The sequence below is a fragment of the Callospermophilus lateralis genome, unplaced genomic scaffold, assembly GCF_048772815.1.
Source record: "Callospermophilus lateralis isolate mCalLat2 unplaced genomic scaffold, mCalLat2.hap1 Scaffold_94, whole genome shotgun sequence".
In the NCBI taxonomy this organism is placed as follows: Eukaryota; Metazoa; Chordata; class Mammalia; order Rodentia; family Sciuridae; genus Callospermophilus; species Callospermophilus lateralis.
This window is the reverse complement of record NW_027517559.1, coordinates 3,195,402-3,220,695: the sequence shown is the minus strand read 5'-3', so window position 1 is coordinate 3,220,695 and position 25,294 is coordinate 3,195,402. Positions and strand designations below refer to the sequence as shown.

The following is a 25,294-nucleotide window of genomic DNA, read 5'->3' as shown; positions in this document are numbered from 1 at the left end:
ATGAGTGCTTGCTCAGTATCAGGTCTCTGCTGAGTTCGTGTCCTGCTCTTTAGAAGTCCACAGTTCCACCTGGGTGGGAACCTCCAGGGACTGTGTTGCCCAGAGATCAAGCAAGAAGATCTTGAAGATACAGAGCTGGTAGCAGTGAAATTCACTTGGGTGAATGCAGGAAATCAGACTTGTCAAGGATGAGGATGAAGAAGTCTATCCAGGAGAAAAATAAAGAGGAAGGAGGGGCATTGCAGGCAAAGACAATGGTACCAGGTGCAAGAGAGGCTGGGAATGACCAGAAGGAAATAAACCATAGAAGGAAATAGAGAAGAAATAAACCATAGAAGGAAAAGTTGGAGAGCTTTCAGGAAAGAAGCCCAGATTGTGAGGGGACTTGTGTATAGAGTTCAGAAAGGAGTCTTTTATCCAAATGACCGGAGGGACCTTTAGAACCATTTCTATAGGAGAGCAAAATTTTCATTTGAGAAACTAGAAGGTGGATTGAAGGAGCTAGAGTTTGGAAATAGTATCTTACCTTCTAGGAAGTAGGGCTTGAGGCAGACTCACACACAGTAGCCCCTCCTCTCTAGGATTGCTGTCCATAAATTCATTTAACTGTGTTACACTGTGTCCTTAAAATAGTAAGTGGAAAATTCCAGAAACAACCAGTTTCTAAGTGTTGGATGACTTTTATGACCATATGTTGTTATCATTATTTTCTTTTATTGTAAGCTATTGTCTCTCATTGTGCCTAACTTATTAATTAAAATTGATCATAAGTTCCTATATATAGGAAAGAACACAGTATATGTAGGTTCCCTTTCTATCTGCAGCTTCAGGCATCCACTGGTGTTCTTGGAACTATCCCTCATAGATAAAGAGAGACTACCATATTTTACTGTGGCAAAGGAAAAGTGTGAGAAGATGTGATGGAGTGTGTAACCACGCTGTTCCTCTGTTTTACCAAGAGCCATACAGACATGGGGGCACAGTGGATACTGGACTCCTGGAGGTTTATAAAGATCTCTGCCTTAGCATCGTCTAGGTGACATAAAAGAAGTGGGCTTATTTGCCCTGCTCTGCCCAATGTGCCATTGGCCTTGGTTTACCTCACAGTAAACTAAACCCCCATGTCCCACCATTCCACCTTGTGGCTTCTTCCTAGCCTGGCTGATGTGAGCACTGACTGAGAAAGAGAAAGAGAAAGAGCAGGCAGCTGGGGAAATCAGGGAAGGCTCATAATGTATGTGTGTCATCATGCACAATGGAACTTAGCTTACAGAAGTGACAACAGGATGGGACAGGTGCAGAGTGAAAGGAGGAGACCGGGAGCAGCAGAAGATGCACAAGATGGCCACTCAGTACAGTGGACAAGTCCACACATAATCTTTTAAGAAGGAATATCGCAGCACTAGTAAAGGACTTGTATGTCTATTTTCAGTCTAGATGTGCTTATTCTATGGCCTTGTTTCTTAAGGAAAACGTGATGCATTATTGTACACACATGGCCCCAACTTACAGTTCGACTTGGTTCATTGGAGTATTAAATACACTTGTGATTTACCATATCATTTCTTAAGCTGTGCTTACCAGGACGTAGCCCCATTGTAAGTCAAGGAGCATCTATAGTTGTAAAACCATGTAATAGACCAGTTTCTTAATTTGTGGGGAAGGAGGTGGAAGCTACTACTTTAAAAGTGATTGAAACTCCAGGAAGCTCCTGATCACAAGTGTCCTTCTCAGATTCTTTGTGCTGGAAATGGCAGCCCAACTTCCCTGGCCTGGACCATAGCCAGGATGTGCTGACTCTTGGAACCCTGATGGAGGGCAAGGATGCAGCAGGGCTCAGAATTAACTGGTTCTGCAGACCAGAAGCCTTTCAGGGCCACAAACTCTCTCCCACTTGGCCTTGTATGTGTGAGGGCTTCATTTTTCTTTGAGTCTGGTCTCCGCAGGGTAGGATCTGCCCTTGCCTCCACAGCCCAGTTTTGCAGTCCAATTTCTATTGCCTGGAGAGGTCTTGACTCTCCATACTGCCTGGCACGTCCCAGGGAGAATTCCCCTGGCTCAGACTTACCAGGTACTTTCCACTAGACAAACAAACTTGGGGCAGGGCTGTAAATTCTTTTTTGTTGTTGTTGTTGTTAATGGCAGGTCACCAGGTGCTACATGGATGTGTAGAAATGAAGTAGAAGAGGCTATGTGTGTTTGCAGTGGGGAACAGGGGTATTACTGAGGAAAAATACATGCCATCCATACTCCAATCTAAAGCTCAAAATACTGCCATTTCCAGAGGTCAAGTCTATACTCCCAGATGAAAGAGAAGTTAGACACAGAGCTTCTGCCTCTCAAGTTCTGCATCCTGCCTCCCCTGCTGCAGCGATTACCAGTGTTGCTTAGATTGAATTGTTTTCCTAAATCTCTCCATCCTGGCTCTAAATATCATCCTACAAGTTCTGCAAATGTGCCTGCCCCCAGCTATAGCCATAAACAGCCAAAGACACGCGACTGCGGTGCTCGTTGACTCCATCAGGGCTCTCTTTTCCCTTTGCATCTCCTGCCCCCAGATGAGGTTAGGTAGATTTAAATTTTAATCAGTTAGATCCGTTGTTTTTAATGGGAATTTAAATTGAACTAGGGACTGAAAATATTAGGGGGCTGCAAGTCACTCAGCTGGAACGTGGTAGCAGCATTTCCCCTGCCTCTAAGATGGGTGGTGGCTTGCTGTAGTGTGATCCTCAGTGCAAGCCCTTTCTGACTAGATCTCAGGAATTAGTAGGTGGCAGAGCATTGGGACTAAGCTTTTTTTTTTTTTTTTTAACTTTGGCCCCTTAAGTCAGAGAAGGAAAGCTTCCTAGAGTGATTTCAACCCACTTCTTTGATCAATGGGACTTGGATTTTCCATCTAAGCCTGGATGACCAAAACAAGGGAAAGGAAGGGGGTATATGCTAGAAGATGCCCCCATCCCTGTATATCACCCGCCTCTTTGGGCCTTCCCATGAGTTGAGGAAAGGCAAGCAGGGACACACTTAATTTAAGAAACCTCAGCCCTTAAACACAAAGGGTAGAGTACACATCACACACTGAAGATAAAAGGGGATCCCTTGAACCCCTTGATGCCAGGAACTAAGCCTTACAGTGTGGTGACAGTGGTGAGGCCTTAGAGTCTTGGACATACTGTGTTTGGTTTATTCATGATCACATGTGTTTTAAATTTTTACATTTTACATGTGAACTATATCAAATATACAAATGTCTTTTCCACATTTTTTTACTGGTGTACTATAATTGTACATATTGATGGGATTTGTTGTTGTGTATTTGTACATGCACACAAGGTAACAATATAATTTGGCCAGTATCACGCCCCAGCACTTCCCCCCTCCCCCTGCCTCCCTCTCTCCCTTCCACTCCCTGGTTCCTTTCCTTTACTGATCTCCCTTTGATTTTCATTCCCTGAGATCCATCCCCACCTTTCTTTTTCTTTTTCTGTCCAGCTTTCACATTTGAGAGAAAACATATGACCCTTGACCTTCTGAGTTTGACTTATTTTACTTAACATGATGGCCACTTGTTCCATCCATTTTCCTGCAAATGCCATGATTTCTTTTTACTTTATGGCTGAATAAAATTCCATTGTGAAATATACAGAAGTCTTTAAAAACCAAGGCATTGTCTTAGTCCATTTTCTCTTAGCATAATAAAATATTTTAGTTTGGATAATTTATAAAGAACAGACTTTTTTTGGCTCATGATTCTGGAGACTGAGAAGTCCAAGAGCGTGATGCTGGCATCTTCTGGGGGCTTGGTGAGGGCCTCATGCTTCATCATAATATAGAGGAGGACATCCCCTGGGGAGACAGAGCAAGTGTGCCAGCTCAGGCCTCGCTTCTTCTCATAAGACCACTAATGTCATCTGGGGGCTTCACCGTCATGACCTCATCTAATCCTAATTACCTCCCAAAGGCCCACCTCCAAATACCATTAATATATGAATTTCTAACACATCACCTTGGGGAAACACATCTGAATCATAGCAGACATCCAAGTACCACCCAGATTTGTTGGTGTTAGTACTTACAGTATTTTTAAACATGGAAATGATATATTACAAATAACACTGAAGCTCCATCTGCTTCTGTAGATCATCTCTCCTCTGTAATCAGTATCTGGAATTTAGTTCCAATCATCCTCCTACATGTTTTTGTACTTCAGCTACAAATGTCCATAAGTGTGAACATTACCCACATGCATAATATTGCTTTGTAGGGTTAAGAATATACAAAAGTTGCATCCAGCCATATAGATTGTTTCACAATGGGTCCCCATACTGTTGCTCTCTTGCAGAAACCACAGACAAGTTACATCCCCTTTTGAGCTACAGGGAAGTATGTGGTAAGGTGCTGCTTATATTAATTGTGGCACAATCCAGATGAACAATCAGGGCCTGGAAAGAGACCAACTTGACATTCTACAGGCAGCATCAGCAGAACTTTGTGATTGATTTGATGCACATATTGGCAGGAATTGGAGTGAGGAATAATGATTATGGTCCAGGTATTGGTAGGGAGATTAATGCTGGTCACTGAACTCAGGGGCAGATACAAGGATACTGCTCAGGTTAGGTGATGGGTCCTCTTTTAGACCTGTTAAGTTGGAAGCAACTACAGCATAACAGATGGAAAATTTCAGAATGCCATGAGATATTTGGACTTGAAATTCAGGAAAGAGACCTGAGCTGGAAATGCCTTGTTGGGTTCCTTGAGCATCTCATGAGCGTTCACTTCAGGCATTATAATAGTTTGGTTTAAGAAACTTCAGTGGCACCTTTACCTGGAATAAATAGTGTGGTTCAGACTCACGAGATTTCTACCAAACTCTGACAAGTGTCAGCAAGAGAACCAAGGCTGAGTTAACTAATTACCATGTCAGCTTCAAAGGTTAGAGTTATACTTGAGACAGTTTTCCCTCCAATCATCCATGGGGATTTTCTCATTTGTGAGATTCTATAAATCCTCTCTGAATATAATTCCTGCTTTCTGACTGCACCATGCCTTAGTGTTAAAGAGTTCAAAGACTTTATTAGCCTTTATGTAGACTTCTTTCTATTTGCCCAAACTTGCCACCTTGTTATGCTTCAAGGTGCCCCAACCTTTCCTGGGATTTGCTGACAGTACATATGTAAGCTAGTGTATCATTTCTTTCACAGACATTTACTCTGGGAACTCTACTCTTAAGTCTGCCATGAATGGTTTTCTGCAGGGTGGGAAGCAGATGGACCATTCCCTATTCTGCCTGTAGCTTGCTGCAGGTCTTACCTGGGGCCTGTGGTCCACCCTCACTATTTAGCAGCTGACTTTTCATGGGGCGGTGTCTCCTTTTTATAAGGGAGAGATGCCTGTCCCCACCCCCAATCTCTGACTCAAGGCCAGCAGGATGTCCTGAGAGGCCTCCTTTTGTGTGATTGGAATCAGCCCTCAGTAGCTAAAAATGTAGGGTGGGGTCCAGGAAGAGTTTGGGTAGCTGCTGCTGTTGAAAGTGTCCAGAAAGACCTGGCACACTTAGAATAGGGAATGGCTGCTCGTGGGTGGGCCCTAGTTTTCTCTCCATCTCTTGCTTTTATCTTCTCCTCCTCCTCCTCCTCCTTCATCTCCCCCTTCCCCTTTGCCCCTTCTTCCTCTCTATTCCCCTCTCTCCCTCCTTTTCCTCCTTTCTCTCACTGGGATGTCTCAGTGCAGTCCCTCTCATTACCATCTGCCCGTGCCTACCCACTCCTTCCCTTTAGTACTTACTTGATTCTTTTCCCACACCACAATTGGCCTCTGGCTTCCTCGGGGCCTGTTCCCTGGTCTATGACCTCACAGATTCCAACACTGAATGACCTTTTTGCTATAATGTCTATCACCATCTGTCAGGAATCCCTCTGAGTCAGGATTCTGACTTTCTTCATCTGCTTCAGCCTACCACACCATCCCTGGGTCCCCCAGTTCCATTAGCAGGGGAGGAGGCAGGGTCCCTGAGAAGAGGTTGTGTGAGGCAAGAGTTACCAAACATGTCTACCATAAGAACCATATCCCAGAGCCCCTCCAATTAACCTTTCCCAGGTAGATGGCCCTAAGCATGGCTCAAACTCCCAAGTGGGAAGCTGTGATTTATAAATGGTTCCTCATCACTATGCCCAGCAGCCTCACCAAACTTCACCTGGAATTAAACTTGCAGCTCAAGCGTTCATGTTATTTATATGTTAGTCTTCAGGGAGTAGCTTGCTTGATGCTAAGTCATCCTGATCTGTAAAATAGAGAATGTGGACTTGCTGTTGTATCCTTCATGAATATTTCTGATATATGATTTGAAAGTTTTCCCCTAGACTGAGAGTCCTGTGTTATAGTCACGAGGGCAGTGAGTGGCAGAGGGCAAATTGTGACTGGCTGCATTCAGAGCCTGCCTCCTCTTCCCTGTGCTCCATGGCTACTGTTGTCACACCCTGTGTCCCTTATGGGTTTGAGTCACAGAACTTTCTATTAATAGATTTGCCTCAAGTGTCTGAAACAGGCTTAGAATGGGAAAGCCTTGTCCCACCTTCATACAACTGGAAAACATTACAGAACTTGAATTTTTCAGCTTTCAAATAAATAAATAAAACACCAAACAACCAAGCTGTACAAAATCCAGCTTGCACAACTTAGTCACACGGAAACACGAAGAGGAAGAAAAAGTGATCTGGTTTCCACTTTATAGGTGGTTTTGATTCAGAAAATATGCTTCAAATCCAGTTCCTACAAATACAAAAAAAAGGGGGGCTTGGTTTTGCTTCTAGAATAAAAAGTAAAACTACTCTTGAATGTTTCTGGTCTTACCAGAGTTTCCATTTATCCCTTTTTTTACTTTTGCCTACCTGGATATTCTTCTCTCTCCAGCTACTGAGTCAATCGATACATATTGTGGGAAACTCTTCTCTCCCCATGACGAGAATTAAGTGGGATCCAGTTCCAACAACATGAGTTAATCATCACTAGAAATATTGGCAAGAGCTGGGGATGTTTGTATTCCTTGGGGACAGCTTAGCATCTCCGGATAAACATTCCAGTCCAATCTTCTGGCTTCTCTGGGTCTTCCATCTCCAAACTCTCTCCCCCATAAAGAGGATGAGCCAAAAGCAACTTGAGGATCCCTGGTAATTTACAAAGTGAGGACGATACTTCCAAAGAGTGGCAATGAGTTGTCATTGGTACTCAGTAATGTGTTCTAATATAGTGTATTTCTTGCATAGTTATACAGTAGCAATATGACTATTTTTAACCTTAAAAAAGAAAGTCCAGAATTTGGATTGCCAAACTACTGCCATTTCCACGATAAGAATGTCCACCCCTGAGGCCTCTAGCTCTTAGAAGCTCCATCCTTCCAGACAGGTTGTTAAGAAAATAAAACAAGAAATGCTTTCTGCTTGTGCCCTCGTTTTAGAATAGAAAGATCTATTTGGACATCATCCACACATATATGGAAGTGCATGCAACAGTTTATGGCTCCAGCACAAAGAATATTTCCAGTTACGTGAAAAACCATGGCATACTCAGTGGACGAGACCTGCAATTTCTTCTCCGAGAAACCAAGGTGAGTTTTCAGTAGATTTGTAAACATTGACCAGAGTTGCTCTTTACAGGTTTGTTTCCCTTGGCATTAAAAATGCGATCAGATTCTTTCTTGTTTTCTTTCTAACAATGCAATAGCTCTTTAGGCCTTGATTGGGCAGTAGTTTCCTAGCAGCTGTCACTAAAAAAATTAGTGAATAGGGAAAGGAGGTTGCTACTGTTTGTTAATTGATTTTGGCAAAAAAATAATGCAATTAATTTTTTTTCAAAAATTGTTATTTGCACAATTCCTGAACTAACTAAAAATAAGTGGGGAAGTCAGGAAACTTTATAATAAAAAAAAATTACAGAGGATCTTCTCTGTGATAGGCAATAAGCCAGGGGCTGGGAGTAGGGCCAAACATGGGAAAGGTAAGGCTCTATCTTAAAGGACAGTCCTTCTGCTAGAATAGGAGCCTCTTCACAGTAAGCCAGGGTTAATGAACTCTTCACTCTGTTATCTGTGTTCAACGAATCAAATTGGGTCCCTAACCAGCTTTTCCTCATACCTCCTCATTTAGCAAGTATGTCCTGGACACCAGAAAAAAAAAAGAAGAGGTTCATATGGAAGAAAAATCCCTGCTGCCTCAGGGAGCAGAGAAATCATCATCACAGATATAAGAGATTGCTGGGGTATGGATACACCTACTATTGAACCATATAAAGAGACAGAATCAGGTAGCCAAGGTGCCAATGGCATATTCAGGAGAAAACTAGAAAGCAACCTGTCTAGAAAGTATTGGAAAATAGTAGATGATTAAATACAACAGGAAATAAGGGTCAATGGTCACAGAAAGAGGCATGCAGACACTGCACATAGATAGTTGGGGAGCCACTGAGTGTTATTGTACTACACTAGAGCATAATGGTCTGGGGCTTTGTGGGCTATGCCCTTTCTATATTCCTGCATTAAAGTATCACATGAAGTTAGGTAGCTTGTGAATAACAGAGTTGGCTGTGAAAGCCCTTTAATTTATTTGATATGCTTTCTTATATTTACTAATAAGTTTTTTTTATGAATTTTGCATATACTTATTGAACAACTAGTATATACCAGGCATTGTGCAAGGAATGCAACAGTGAACAAAACAAGCAGATCCCTCCACTAGTGTTTCCTAAAGCATAGAGAAGTTTATTATCACGGGTGGATTTCTTAACTCTGGTCCTTGGCTCACTTTGCTTTTATATTCAAGATAGGGCAGAGAGGTTGAACAAATAAACTTTTGTAGCATGTTAGCCATCGCTGATCTTATTTAGAAGGTACATTCATATGTGCTATCCTCTTGGAATCTCACAACAGCTTTAAGAGGTAGACAGTGCTAGTAGGGTTGTTAACTCTGGAGAGCTGGACATGCCTATGGTAAATTGAGGTCAAGTTGAGGAGGTCACTCTAACTCATGATTGTTTTAATTGCAAATGAAATCTCTGCTAGGCTGTTGATGAACCAGCCTCATAAACACCCAAACTCAATGGAAACCAACCTATCAAAGAGTATCTATCTCCTCTGCTTCAGTTTCTTCATTTGTAAATATATTTTATCCTTTCAACCTTCAAGTTATTTGTGCAATAGCATGAACAAAATATTCTGTCAGTTCTTTAAGTCCTTGTTTTAATGAAGATATTATTTCCTTGTAAGGTCACCTGTAATCAGATGATTATTTGAAGCCCTCCAGGAATGACGTGTGTCCCGTTTTACCATTTGCTTCCCATCACCTCCTGTCTTACGTTGATATTTTAGAATCATCAGGATGTCCGGGCCCTTTAACAGCAGTGCTATTTTTTGCTATTTGCCTCATTTTACTTTTCTCCACATCAGGTTGTGGAAAAAGTTCAAGCTCCTTTAAAATAACATTTGCCAGAGCTGGTTTTCAGGAGCATGTCTTTACTGTCTCACACACTTCTATTAACCCAGCCTCATGAATGTCTTGCTCAGCCTTGCAAATTTTAAAAGAACCCTTACTTACTTACCATCCACTTACCCTGTCATAGAATAGGAAATAGGCCAAAACTGAGGTCCCTGATGTCCAGGAGAGAACAAGAAGAGGCCCATAAAACCCCAGCCACGATGTCAGAGTGGCCAACAGCCAAGGAGGACAGCTTGAATTTTAGCATGAGGGACATGTATTCATCCTTGAAAAATGGGTAACTTCTGAGCATGTCCCTGAGCCCATTACATAGTGCCTGCTTATCTGAAAAGAATATATTAAAATACTCCAAGTGGAACTATGGCTCAAACAGTTAGCAAATAGGATGAGGCTAAGGCCTCATCACTGAGATTCTCCTCACACCCAGAACACACCCTCATGCACTAAAATGAATGGATCTTGGCCTCTGCAGTAGTGACATGGAAGGCCGGTCAGCCTTTGCATTTATAACCCTTTCTGCTTCCAACTCCTTCCTCTGTGTCTCTGAGCAATTTAAAAGCAACTTATTCCAATCCACCTTGGAAGTGGAGACGTAGAGCTGCTGAGGACTGTGGAATAAAGTAGATTCACAAGGTCTTCAGCCTCAATACTGGAGAGGGAACAAGCCTGAGCTCCTCGAGAGGTTTGAAGGAATGATTGATGTTTAATCAGCTCTAGACTCATTATTTTTCTTTATGAGCCCTCTTTGAATCTCTGCACCAAGCCCAGGAAACCCTCTGCTCAGCATAATTTGTCCTGGCATGCCATTAGGGGCCCAGGCATCTCCAGCAGACTCTTGCTTCAGGGAATCTGGAAAGACAGGAGGAATTAATGAAACACTGAAAGAGATGAGAATCTAGAGAAAATGATAAAAATTTGGATGAATGAATTATTTATCAAAGGACCACAGACAAGTCATTCAGTCCAGCAAACTCCAAGAGATCAGTTGAGGTCAGCAAATCAGGATTCGCTAGAGTAGCATGTTTTTAATTTTGATGTAAATCTCCATCTCTTGTAATATATTTTCTTTCTTCACCTTCCTAATCGTAACCTCTTCATGTCCACCTTCCTCTTCTTGCTTCAGGAAGCTTCCTATTACATTTGTGATATTAAATAGGGTATTCACATTTAACACTGGGATGCAAGGGTGTCTGCAGTTCTGACGTAGGAGCCAGACAAGATACCTTCCTTTCTGCAGTCAGAACATCTCTGACTGTGGCCTGCCAGGTGAAGCTGCTACTAGTGCTCATGCTATACCTGTACCCTTCTCTACCCAGACTTTATTTCTTTTCCCCTCCAAGCCTTGGTAAACCATGGTGATCCTGTGTTCCCCACCATGCCAGCTCACATAGAGGCCTGGACAGATTTGGCAAACGGGCTGCCACATCCTATCCTGTCTTCATGCCTGACTCCCCACCCTCTGCCAAATAGACATTCATTCAGCTATGACTTTTCTTATACAGCTTGGATGGGTTTTGAAACCTCTCTCAGAATCAGGACTTGAGGTTCCACCACCACTGGAACCAGTCCATCATGTAGCACCATGAACTTTGCACCAGAGGTTTTGCTTGTTCTCTTTGTGGGTATATTTCCAATGCCTAGAAGAACACCTGGCTTATAGAAGGTACTGGATACAGGCCAAATATCCCTCATCCAAAATGTTGCAATCCAAAACTTTTTGGGTGCTGACATGATGCTACAAGCACAACTTCCATACAACTAAACCCCAACTACTGATGCTAGCCCATGATGTGCAGATGTGTGACACTGTAGCGGTATATGAACTTGGGCCACTACTTAGTAAATGTTTATAGAGTACCAAGTTTTGGAATATTGAATTTTTCTGTGAAATATTTCACATAATCCTCACAGCAACCCCATGAGATAAAACAATGTTGTTGTCCCCATTTTGCACTTGAGAAGGTCCCAACCCTGAAGAAAATAGATTATGCATGAGCCTCAGAGAATCCACAGACAGGCAACTTGTCACAGTTATGGAAGTATGAAATGACGGTGTCAGGACTTGAACCCTGTTCTCCTTGACTCCCAAGCTTGTACTGTTAATTGCTACTTTGTGTCATAACCAATTTATTGGGTAACTCAAGGTTACTTCATTGCTCAACTCCCTCCTGAGCCACCTCAGCACGGCTAATTATCATCAGAAAAGTGTATGTTGAGTATACCAGATTTTGGATTATTCTTGATGTGCCCCATCAAAAGTGACTAGAACTGGGCTGGGAGTATAGCACAGTGGTAGAGCCCTTGCCTAGGAGGCTGACACTGACTTCCATCCTCAGCACCACCACCCAAAAAAAGAAAGTGACTAAAACTGACCAAAACCATGCAGTTATCATAAGAACTGCCTTTGTCCATGTTTGAAGGAATCTTTGTTGAGTGCCCCACTTATGGGTTTGAAATAATTCCATTTCTCCTTTCACACAGAGAAAAATTCTGAGAGGAAAAATTTTGCTGGTCTCTGTGTTGGAATGTTTCCACCCTATGCTGTGAAGAAGGCGAATGGTGCTTCATCTGCCCTTTTTCTCTTAGCATTAGTTCACAATTTAATTTTAGAGCATGTCATCCCTCTGTTTAGGAACACTCACTGATGGGGTTAGAGTTGCAGCCATGGAGATGTTCTGTCACCTGAAATATCCTTGTTAGATTCTGGGCTTCTGAGGGCCAGATGCAGTTTAAATAAAATATGGACAGTTTTCTCCTGAGAAGGTTATCCCCAGTGCTTGAATGCTGTCCTACTTCTGTCTCTTTCTCTCTTTCATTCATGCTAAGTAAGTCTGCAAGTAGGTGCAAGGACTGGGGAGTGGAGATTAGGGCCAAAACAATTTGTTACAGTTAAGGTACTGGTTTGTGGCAAGGCTGTAAGCATGCCAAAGTTTCCAGCTAGAAGTGGTGAATTTTCTGTGCCTATCCTGTTGTCATTCAACTCTCAGATGTGCTGTTTGACCTTAATATATCTGCTCCATCATAATGTCACAAGTAATGAGTAGACAGGAAGCAAGAAAATACTTGCTTATTGACAGAAGTGACAGAAAACTATTATTTGGTGTTTCCAAATCATGCATTTTCTGCAGTCTTAATTAGTGTGACAGGAAAACCCATTGCCAAGAAATTATGTGGTATTTGCTCAAGCTTCCTTCTAAATAGGCTTGGGAGAGGTAGCCCAAAGTGTTTTTTTTCTTCGCACTGAGATATTCTGGTCCCAGCAAGGCAGAAGAGTTGGTGCAAATCGTTATTCAGATATAATTAAACCTAGGTTATATTCAAGTCCATTAAGCCACAGCCTCAAATTCTTTTAATTAATAGGTTCAGATTGGTTGATCTGAAGGAGCTAATTAAATTTTTCTCCAAGATTTTCCATTGAAATAGAAAAGCATTGTGCTTCTTCCATTTCCTCCAAAGTTGTTATTGACAGTTTAGGGTTGATAAGGGTATTGGCATTTCATGGCAGGCCTCAATTTCCAAAGGTCAGGAACCACTGTGGGTGCTGGGTCTCTGACTAAACCCATGAAAACCTAGTCTGCATCTTTTAGTACTGCTTTTAATCAAAAAGGCCCAGGTGTTCTATGCTGTGCTCTGTCCAATCATGGCCTGATGGATGTCATCTATTTTTTCCTGGAGAGTTTTGGCACATTCTTCCTAAAGTGTGATAGGAAGAGGAGATCACAGAAGTCAAAAGCCTTAAGGATGGAAACCCTGGATTCTTCATGCTCAATAAGGCCTCTTTCCAGCAGAAATGTCTCAATGATTGCTCATTTAAAACAGCAGCATGGGGTTGGGGGGGCTGAGGAGAGAGCCTGGAGAATGTCCTGGAGCATTAGTACATCCCAATATTTATTTGCATTTCTTCTGCTGTCAGGCCTCTTCCACCTCTGGGCCACAGTGCCGGGCCACACTCTGTATTCAACAGTTCTCTCTGAGAATCTGACTTCTGTTCACTCTGCACCAAGAATGAAATCCAGAGCAGGAGAGTGGAATAGAGATTTCCCTCTATGCTGCAGCTTCCAGGCCCTCACCCTCACCCTATGACCTCCAGGGACTCTTCCTTCCAAGGGGAAATGACACAGCCAGCAGTAGGAGTTCTGAAGGCCTCCTGAACCTTCTGTTCACCCCACCTCCCTTTCTCCCTCATGGATGTCCCTGGCTGTGTGATCTCAAGGTTTACAGAAAATGAAAGGTTATTTCTTCAGCAAAAAAAAAGAAAGGTTAAGTGCCCTGTCTATACAAAAATTAATAGGATAGGGAGTTTCTTCAGAAAACCTGAAACTTCAGGTGTTTTGCTCCAAAACTCCTTAGGGATCTGCATGATTCTCCAGTGTCACATGTGGACTGCTCTCTGTGCAGCCCTTGTGTTGAGTGCCAGACACATGCATCCTTTGTCTTCCAGGAATGCACAGGGAATCCAGCAGCTTGGACCCGGTGCTTTCCAGCAGAAACATCTCAGTGATTGCTCATTTAAAACAGCTGCATGGGGTGGGGGAGCTGAGGAGAGAGCCTAGGGACGGGAGAACCACACATACAGATAAATCCAGCTCAGCAGACTCCTCCACTCTCAGGACCTTCTGTGGGTGTTTCTCACCATGAAGATGAAAGGAAGCACTGCCCTGGGGCCCACCTGGGCTTTATCACTTGACATGCCTCTTGGGAACTGGAGAGATTTCAGAATTGACTCTGTGATGTGGGTAGGAAGAACACAGGCCTCACTAAACTCAGGCTTGTACCTCACCGTCACCTACCTCCAGCCCTCCAGCAGTGTGCAGTATTCTTGCATGAACATTATGCAGAGTGAGGCATTTGTCTGAGATATTATCTCATTTTTGGACCCAGGAATCAGATCCACTGAACTGTAGCAGCACGTCCCCTTTGTCACAGTGTCTCCCTGCTGCTGTGGTTGTTCCTAAGACTTTGAGAGAGCGTGTTTCTGCTGCCATCTATTGTCTGCCTTGGGGGAAACATGTGGCTTGCTTGCTGGAGCAGGAACATTCATTGCCGTGCAGATTTAGCAACTGAGTACCTTCTTCCCCCACCCAGAGGAAAGTAAAACCAAGATGTTGGTGTCCCCCAGTGAAAACCCCATTATGAAAACCTGTGTTTACTGACCTACCATTGTTTTAAAGCAGTTCCATTTGAACTGTAATCAAACCGCCAAGTGACCTTTCTGTCCCTCTGCCCAGCATCCCTGAAAGGGCCTGTTGTTTGCTGCTTCAATGAAGAAACCTTCTGTTTAGTTAAGCAAGTGTTTTTTCAGTCATGTCTCCTGGTGAGTTACAGAAAGATGATTGTAGGGCCTTGGTTTTTGTTGTTGTTGTTTTTCTTTTAATACTCTAGCCACCCTCAACCCCCCTCCCAACACTTATTTTCTTACTTTTTTTAGCAGAGAGAAGAAGAATACCGTAAGCTGAGCCACTTCACAAGGGTTTTAAAAGTCCCTGGTGATGTTTTTCAGATATTGGAACAAGCCCCTTCTTTTTGCCCCACCCCACCCCCTAGGATCTGGGACCCTTCCAGAGTGTCTGAGGCATTCACAGGAATGGACCACAGTGTAGCCCCCTGTGAGCCAGGGAGGCCAGTCCTGACTAATGTGTTTATATATGCATGTTTTTCTGTCTTCCAGTTGTTTGTTGGACTTGGGTTCCCATATGAGGGCCCAGCTCCCCTGGAGGCTATTGCAAATGGATGTGCTTTTCTGAATCCCAAGTTCAACCCACCAAAAAGCAGCAAAAACACAGACTTTTTCATTGGCAAGCCAACACTGAGAGAGGTAAGTATCTATCAGAATCATTCTATTTTTCAATTACAGGAATAATTGGGGGTAGGATGTAGCTCAGTAATAGAGCACTTGCCTAGCGTGCTCAGGGTCCTGGGATCAATCCCCAGCAACATGGGAGGTAAAAAAGAAGAACTATTTACTTAGTGATAATGTAGGTATAGTCTTCTTGGTATCTATGGAGAATTGGTGCCAGGACCGCCTCCCTTGGCCACCCCTCCCCATGCGTGCACACACAGACACCAAAATCTCTGGATCCTCAAGTCCCTTATGTAAAATGGCATAGTATTTGCATAGAATATCCCCTTACATACTTCAAATCATCTCTGGATTACTTATAATTACAATGTAAGTGCTACATAAACAGTAGTTATGCAGTGTTTAAGGGATAATGTTAAGAGGAAAAAGTCTGCCCATTTTCAGAGTACATGAAGTTTTTTCAAATGTTTTTAAATATTTCTGGACCCAAAGATGCTGAACCAGGGATAAAGAAAGCAGAGAAGTGATAGTGTTATTAGCATCATCCAACATGGTTATGTGGGAAGGGAAATGGTTAGGGACCTGATCCTGGAGCTTAGAGAAACAAATGATTCAGTCACATCACCTCTATGCCAACTGTCTAATCAACAAGGACATTCTAGCCTTTTGATTGCAGCTGAGCTCTTCTTGTCTGAAGCTAAACTCTTCTTGTTGGGAGCTTAGGATAAGATCAACTGAGTAACAAATTTGTAACATATTTGTGGAGAATCAACTCTCCATGATGAGCTATAGAGAGTTAAAAGTGGGCCATGGATATTCTCCAAGAACCTCAACCTTAAGAGGCAAAACATGTCCCTGGGCACTCAGGTGATATGCCTGAGTTTTTAGCCCACCATCAGCAGGCACCACCCCATGAAGTGGTCCTGCCATTGCTAGAACCATTTGCAGAAGCCTTGCTTCAGTTGCCTTCAGAGATCAGCTTGAAAATTCACAATAGATGATAAATCACCACCAAGGAAAGCTGGATTTGATTAGAAGCAATAAACAAGTCATTTGCAGCTAAGTGTGAATGATCAAGCTGGGTGCTTCCATATCTGGCCAGAAAAAGATGTGTGCAAGAAACTTTAAGAATGATTTTCTTTTTATTTCCATGTAGTTAGTAGGTGGTTCTGCAAGATGTTCTCCATCAGTTAAAGCAACACCCTTGTCCTTCAGGGCCTTCAACAGGGGAATTACACTGATGGACAGTCCTCCCATGACATAACCATGACTTTTTAAAGCATTTATTTTTTCAGTGCTGCTGCTTTGAAACCCTTCTGGGTCACTTTCTCTGAACCTGTCATAACTGTATAACAAATGTTATATAGCACATAAAATAAATTGTTTAGTGATGTTTATTAATGAATCGGGAATCCTATCAGTTCATAGAACTGATTATTTTTAAGAGTTCTTTTCTCCAACCCCCTGTATCATTGGTGAAATGGCCAAAGGAGATGGAAAATCAATAAGAACCATAGATTATCTCAAAGAGGTTAACTGTAGCCCAGATAACATCTGACCAGGGTTAACTGGATGTTTGCTTACTTTTTACCTTTTACTCGTATAACTTGAACTCTTCATGGAAGTGGTTTCATTTTGAAAGGTCAGTTCATTCACCAATATTTAGCTCACCTGTGTGCCAGGTGCCAGTGCTGTGGGAGGCACTAGACGCAGAGATCAGGAACAGTCTTGAAGAGCCTATTTATTTTGGAAAGGCTTAAAAGACTTTTCCCAACAGGGAGATTAACTTCTCAGTTTAGAAATCTCTGCTACAGCACATGACTGATTTTGAAACTTAAGAGTTTGAGGTTGAAAATAGACTTCAGTCATCCCTAGCAGTTTTTGTTTGTTTTTCACAAATAAGAAGTATATATATATATATATATATATAAGATAAACAACTTGATATTTGAAATAATAAACATTGCAAAGTGATCACCATAATAAAGCTCATTAACACACCTATCACTATTCATTGATGAGACTGTTCTTCTCCATTGTGTATCATCCATAGGTTTTCCTTTGGGTATAGAAAATCTCAGAAGTTCCTTCTTCTGTCCAAATTGATTTTTTTTTGTAATTTCCCCTATTTTAAAACTTTGTGATAAATCATACATAATATAAAACCTTTTAGCCATTTATAAGTGTGATTCACTGGCATTAAGTAAATTCACAGTGTTATGCAACAATCACTATTATCAATCTGTAGCCTTATTCATCATCCAAGCAGAAACTCTGTCCCCTTTAAACGGTGGTAACTCCCCATTCTCCCCTCCTCCTCTCTCCTACTTTATGTCTCTATGAGTTTGCCCACTCTAGGGGCTTGATGGAATCATGTTATATTTGTTCTTAGGTCTGCCTTATTCACTTTGATGTGATGTTTTCAGGGTTGATCATGTTGCAGCGTGTGTCCGAATCCTTTTTAATTTTTTTAAGGCTAATTTTCCATTGCATGTATTTACCATGTTGAACTTATCCTTTCATTTGCTGATGGACATTTGAGCTGTTCCCACTTTTTTTTTCCTTATTCTGATTAATGCAACTATGAATAGTGGTATACCCCTGTCTGTTTGAGTTCCTGATAATAACTCTTTTGATTATATGCCTACAAGTAGAATTTTGCATTTTTTACTGATTTTAAGATAGTCTGCAGAGAAGTTGCAAAAATAATATAGCATTGAGGTATATTCTTTATCCAGCTTCATCTTCTGGTGACATTTTACAAAACCATACTACAATTATCAAAATAAATAAAATTAATAGCAGTACCCTAGTATTATCTGAACTAAAGACTATATTTGCACTTTGCCATTTTTTTCTGCTAAAATTATTCTTCTGTTACTGGATCTGATTCAGAATCCCATGTTGCATTTGTCAATTGTCATGTCCCCTTAGTCTCCCAGTCTGTAAAAAGCCAGCCTTTCATTGTCACTCATGACCCTCACTGCTTTTAAAGAATTCAGATCAGCTGTTTGTATGCTGAGTGTTTCCTCACAACACTGAGAACACTCCAGACACTTGGCCAAGTCAGTGATGTCACGTTACATGGCCCAGATCAACCAGTACGAAGTTATCAAGAAAAGTATGTTCATTATTTTCTGTCAGTTAGTGCCATCATTTAGTCATTTGCTTACTGCCGAGGTCGCGGAGGGTTTTCATTCTTTATGCCATAACGAGAGAACAGACATTGGAACTGCTGCCTGGGATGATGCCACCAGGCCCGAAATGAGATTCCAATAGAAAGACAGTGTGGACTGCTTTCAACGGTTGCTCAGTGAGTGACCTCAGACAGATGACTCCATCAGTCCTGGGCTCCCACCGGAGGGCTGGGAGGCAGAAGGGCAGTTGACAGATGTTTAATGCATCCCTACAGAGTCCATGGTACTATTTGCTGCATTAATGGAATTCAGCAGGACACATTTTCTGTTTTCAGAGCTCTAGATCTGATCTGGAAGAAGGATAAGACAGCTGCATAATCAGTGGGAGTGCATAAGAAATAGGGAGATGGATTAAGGAGGGGAGTTAACTTGGAGTTGTGCCAGGTGGAAGGAGAATGTGCAGGGTTAACTGACAAAGATTGACAGATGGGGCTTGGCCTTAAAGAAAAAGGAGAAGAAAGGACTTCAAGCCTGAGAGGGATGAATGTTGATGAACTTGGGGGGAAACCCAAGAAGGTCAGGTTTCATCTGTAGCTCCCTCCAGCAACACCAGGCAGCTTTGAGAGGGGCTGCCTCCTCTGCTCTTTCAGCTCACAGAAGCTGCCAAATCCTCCTACCCAAAGATGCTTTTAATTAGAAAAAAGCTGTCAATAGGTCTACAGATTTCTAAGGGTCAAAACCTCTTAGAAATTATCTTTTATTTTTCCCCTCAGGAAAGGGGAAATTTTTACAAGTATATATATATAATTATAAATATACCTGAGTATGTATAATTATAAATCTCTATTTTGCCTATGTTAACCTTTTATGTCAATCAACAATTCATCCAACATAAATTGGCCCATATCAATTGCCTATGGGTCTCTTTTTTTGCCTTCACTTGAAGGGAAAGTCTAGAGTTCTAACTGTAAGTTTAACTTTGTTTTTATTTTTGCATTGGGCCAAGTTTTTTAAATACAGTGTATACTCAGAGGGAAAAACATTTCACAATGCCTTAGGTTATACTTGGTTCTTTATACTTTAATATGAATTGGATTTTTATTTTTATCTTCATATTTGGAAACATATTAGTAGATTCCCAGTCATTATTCTGACATTTTGTAAACTATGAGAAATTCTCTGAGTTCAGGGTTTTTTTTGTTGTTGTTGTTTTGGGTTTTCTTAACCTATCCAATAAAGAGAACCCATGTTCTCCTTGGAGATTTAATAGCTACTCTGAAGTAATGTCTCATATTTAATAAGATTTTCATTACTTTTACAAACTATTCTATAGTAAATTTCCTGATTGATACATGATGAAGTAGCTGAGATCAGACGGTTCTCAATAAATTAGCAAGGAAGAACATAACATTCAAAAGGGGCTAATGAATCACAAAATGCCTCCCTCATAAAATTAAGCAACCCTCAATAAATGTAGATGAATGAAATTATAATGGCTCAACATTTTGTATTTTCTTAGTGCTTAGAGCAACCTGTAAATATGCAGGGACCTTAAAGAGTAGGGAGGGGTGAGAGACTGCTGCTGATATATTACTTGCTAAATAGTGACATTGATGGCAACTCTAATTTACACTGATTAGAGCAGAAGGGCTAATTAGTTTGTCCTCTAAGCCACAAAATGAAAATAATGCAACATTTTTTGCTCATCTTCACAAAAGGTCTAATAGGGGCATAAATCCAGTCCAATGAATTTTGTTTTATGTTGGCAAGTTTTAAAAGGCTTTTGTTTGCCTTCAGTCATTGACATCCTCTAAATTGTCATGCTCTTTCCTTTTCAAAGCTAATAAGTTGTTGAAGGATCTGGATTTGAACATTCTGGTTGTTGGGTCTATACCTCAGAATCTTTACGACTACATAAGAAACCCGATAAGTGATGTATGTGCAGGTGATCACGCAATGCCTGGCCCCACATGGGATTTCACTGATAGGGATTGAATCCAAATATGTGCAGAGAAAAAAAAAACAGGTGTTCCCAGTTCCATGGAACTGCATATCATCTGTAGCCTTCCACTGACCACAAAGCCCAGTGTGCAAAAGAGCAAGGCACACATCAGGAGGGTGGAGAGTTGAAAAGGCTAGTGCAGGACCTGACCCAGGGCAGAGAAGCAGGAGCAGAGCGGGGAAAACCTTCTTGGACTTTCCTCACATGATTTCCCTGAGTGACTGGCAGTGAAAACTGCAGCTGGAGCCCAATGACTTGTGGCCCATTTTTCCTGTCCTTAGTCATGTTTTTGCACACCACTGCTGCAGCAGGCTACCAAGACCAGTGACTGAGAGCAAGAGGGAACATCCACTCCTCCAAGTATATCTCTATATCAGAGTCTAAAGAGAAAAGGAAAAAAGAGAGCCAGACCTTTTGCTTCCACAGCAAAGGTCTTAACACTCCAGAGCTAACACCTCCTTTTATGATAAACATGTTATAACATCTTTTTTTTCTCCTGAAATGAAAATCTTAAATAATGTAACCTGCCTGCCTACATAATTAAAAAAATATAGTTTCCTAACTCGAATACAAAGAATAAATAAAAAGAAAATAATTCATAATAAAGTAATACATATTTCAATATTATGTAGCCAAGACCTATCCTAGCAGACATGATTTTTCATTCCCTCTTACCATGAACACTTGTATTTAAAAGGAATAAAACATTCAACTAAGAGTTGTCAGCCTTTTTTGCTTGTAATTGACATTATGAACGAGAAACTAAATATAAGAGTGTGTACACATATCACACATATATACATAATTGCCATTAATGTGATAGCTACAAATATAGACCAATTTGGGGACATTTTACTGGCAGTTCTGATATCCTGAGTGGCATTGACTTCACTGCCATGATTTTTCCAAAATGGTGACAGCTCATGGGCGAAGTTCCAAATAAAACAGTACAAACATTTCTTGATTTACATTTTAATTATGCTCCTGGGAAATTTATTGTATATTAAAACTGTATCAAAGTGTTAGATGCTATAAATCCACCTAAAAGCCCAGCAGGGCATTTGGAAGTTCTTTGAGCTGGAGGAGGAGATCAGTGGTAAAGAGCATTAACAAGGTCCTGGTTCAATTCCCATCATCAAAAATGATGAAAATGATGATGATGATGGAAGTTGAACAATTCCTCCTTGTGCAGGTCTGTCCTAGACCTCACTAGATGTCATGTATCCCTAGTCCCCACCCACAGGCTAAGAGTAGCACCAGCTCTTGTGGTAACTAAAAATATTCTCATAAATGTCTAGAACACTCCTTTACACCACTACCTTAAAGGGGTATAAGAATAGAGGTGGCAGCATGATCGAGGGATAAATTTAGCTGTCCTGAAGAATGGATTTTTAAAGAACCCAGAATTGTCAATATATATCTTTGCTTCTTTGACCACCCTGTTTTATAAAATAAAACCTCCTTTAGGATAAAACTGCCATTTCTTGCTTTTCCAATTACAGATTGCTTCTAAAAATTTCAGGCCCCAATGTTATGCTGATGATTATTCCCCAAACCCTAAAGATTCTGTTTTATTCTGATGGGATCACTTCTGTTTCTATCACCTTTTGTATGCACCATTACTCATCTTCTTGGGACTGTTGCAGCCTTGATTTTTATTGCAATTTTTTATGCTTACCTGTCTGTCCTAGCCAAGAAAATAGATACTGGTTTGAAAGAGGTTATTTTCAGGGGTGAGTATGGATGAGCTATGCTTATTTTGGTTGAGCATAAATGTTCATTAGGAATTAAAGTCACCTATAAGGGCTGGGAGTGTAGCTTGGTGGTAGAGCCCCTGCCTAACATGCACAAGGTCCCAGGTTCAATCCCTGGCACACCCACACACCCCACCTAAAACAGCCACCTTGTCACCAGATTGTGACATTCTCTTATTTCCAAGAGGGATTCAAGATGTGCAGCCATCACTATTTGTTTCTGAACTGCTATGTTTGCACAGGATGTTTCAGTTGTCGAGGGAGAGGATGAGTGTCTTATTACCTGCGCAAGTACAACTCAGTGCGGTAAAATGTACAACACTTCATCTAGCCCAGAAGATTTTTTTAAATCAGTGTGAAACTGAGGTGTTGTTTCCTCTTTTCCAGCTGACATCCCAGCATCCGTATGCTGAAGTTTTCATCAGCCGGCCGCATGTGTGGACTGTCAATCTCAACAATCAGGAGGAAGTCGAGGATGCAGTGAAAGCGATTTTGAATCAGAAGGTTGTTTCTTTAATTCCATTTCTCCCCCATTTGTGATGGGACCTGATGTGTGGAAAGCATCACAGTCCCTTGGATTCAGTCAATAGCACTTTCCCACAGTAGCTGGAGTTAGAAGAGTAGCCAGTCTGTAGGACTTGGCCTGGGGATTCTATGGATGTTGTGTGACATGGAAAGCAGAGCCAGTGTCCACATGTGGCCATGGATTCTTCTGAACTGTCATGGATCCTGTGTACCAGGCACAGAAGGAGGGGCTTGAACTAGGCTAGCTTCCAAGATTGACTTAGGTCACTCTTAGAGATCTGAAAAGATGGGCCTGCTTCTTTTACCTTACCCCAAAAGAGGGGAGGGGGAGATGGGGAAGAAATCATGAAAGAAATGTTTTTGCATAATATCTGTTTATTTGTTTCTTTCTACCAAAATATTAGGTAGGCTCTTGTAAAATAACTTACTTTTCTGGACTCTTCTCATCAATTCAGTAGACATTTATTAAGCACTTACTGTCTGTGAGAACTGTCTGAGTCACTCTGGGGAGGGGGAGGGGTGCTTGTTCCATAACCACAGGTGAGGCTGTCTCACCACCTGTGGCAGTTGACCACCCACCTGGGATGAGTTCAGTTGTCCTGATCCTGCAGTTAACTGTCTCAGGTACACACTGCCCCTGTGCTTCTCCTATCAGAGCACTCTTCACACTTGGTTGTGATATTTAAGAGAATCATGCAGGTGTGTTTTGAGGGTGGGCTGGACTTACACACTTTGGGTTTGGCTTCCAGTGACTAGTAGAGTTCCCTCCTCTGTAATGTAGAGCTGATATTACATACTTGACTGGTAACCTGAGTGGACTAAATGAGATCACATATACAAAGTGCTTGAATACAATGTCTATCACATAGGAAGTGTTTAGCCACTAAGAAGTGTTTTTTATTTCTTACAATAGACCATCTGAGTTTCTGCTAGACTATAAGCAACATGAAAGCAGCACATATATGTCTGCCTGCTATATATGTCTGCCTGCTATATTCCTAGTATTCAGCACTGTGATTTACCTGGATCAGAGATAGGAGTTGATGTTAGCAACAAACACATGCTTAACAGCGCAGATGATGTTCAGTGCCAAAATCAACATGCAGAAGATCTAGGGATGGGAGCAGGGGTCGGGGGTGCTTCTGGTGAATGCTGCATTTTGAGTTGTCATTTGAGTAGGAATTTTCAAAGCAAAACTGTGAATGGCATGGATAAGGCATGGGTTCAGTGGAAGGGAAAGATCCGAGAAGGGCACATATCCTGGATGAATGGCCAGTTTACCTCTTTGAAACAACATCTTTCCCCTTTGGGAAATAGAATGGAATGATAACAAGTCGGTGGCCCACTAACCTGCCAATTTCAGTTAATTGAGAGCAACTCCAGGGGAGCAAGGGCACTCTGATGTGCTATCCATATTCTGTCCCCTTGAAGATGGTCTGGGTATTGGGCTTTGGCATAGCTGTCAGCTTCCCAATGGTCACATGTGTAGTCCCAAACCCAGTCTCAACAATTGTAGGCAGGAGTCCCCGAACTCAACTGACCCATTTGATAGAAGTTCCTAGTGAAGTGTGGTCATACTGGGCTGCCTGAAAATATTTGCTCCACACCTAAAGTTTTACCACCAGGGAGTCATTCCTGAGGAGATTTAAGGATCTTCCTTCCTGTGTCCCAGAGTTACTTGTGTATTAGTTATCTAGGGTTGCGTGTGACATAGTACCACAATTTGATGGCTTGAACAACAGAAATGTTGTCTCTCAGTTTTAAAGGCCTGAAGTCTGAAATTAGATGTCAGCAGAGGATCATGCACACTGTGAAGTATACAGCAATTCTACTGGACTATACAGTAGTTCCTTATATCTGAAATTTTACTTTCTATGATGTCAGTGACCTATAGTCATCCATGTTACAAAAATATTAAATGGAAATTTCCATAAAAGTCATATATTTTAAATTGCATACCATTCTGAATAATATGATGAGATCTCACACCATCTTTCTCCATCCCACTCATGACATGAATCAGCCTTATGTCCAGTGTATCCATGCTATATACACTATCCACCCTGGTTTAGTCACTTAGTAGCTATCTGTTATCAGCTAAGCTATTGTGCTACCACAGTGCTTATATAAAAGTTTGTGTACTATCCTCAGTTTTAGGCATCTACAAGGAGTATTAGAATGTATCCCCCATTGATGAGGAAGCTATTGTATTCTTTCTTGCCCCTCCAAGCTTCTATCAACCTCAAGCATTACTTGGCTTAAAGTCTCTGAGCTTTATTCTCTGCCTACATGACAGTGTGGCTTCTCCCTGTGTGTATCTCTGCTTCTCCTCTACTTATGATAAATTAGGGTCCACCCTAAATCAGTGTGACCTCATCTTGAGTACATTTACAAAGACCCTATTTCCAAATAAAGTTACATTCACATTTTAAGTGGGATTATTTTCCATGATACAGATGAGAAAATTAAGGCTTAAAAAGATGTTTTGCAAGATCATACTAGTAACTAGTAAAACCTGGAATCAAATTCAAGTCTTTTTTATTAGTTTTTTAAGATAATAATTAAAAAAAAACACAAAATAGAATAAAAGG

At 41.5% G+C, this 25,294-nt stretch overlaps 1 pseudogene; it reads left to right on the top strand.

Annotated features, from left to right (window-relative positions):
* LOC143388665 (alpha-1,6-mannosylglycoprotein 6-beta-N-acetylglucosaminyltransferase A-like) overlaps positions 1-25,294 on the top strand; it is a 93,158-nt pseudogene that overhangs the window by 44,743 nt on the left and 23,121 nt on the right.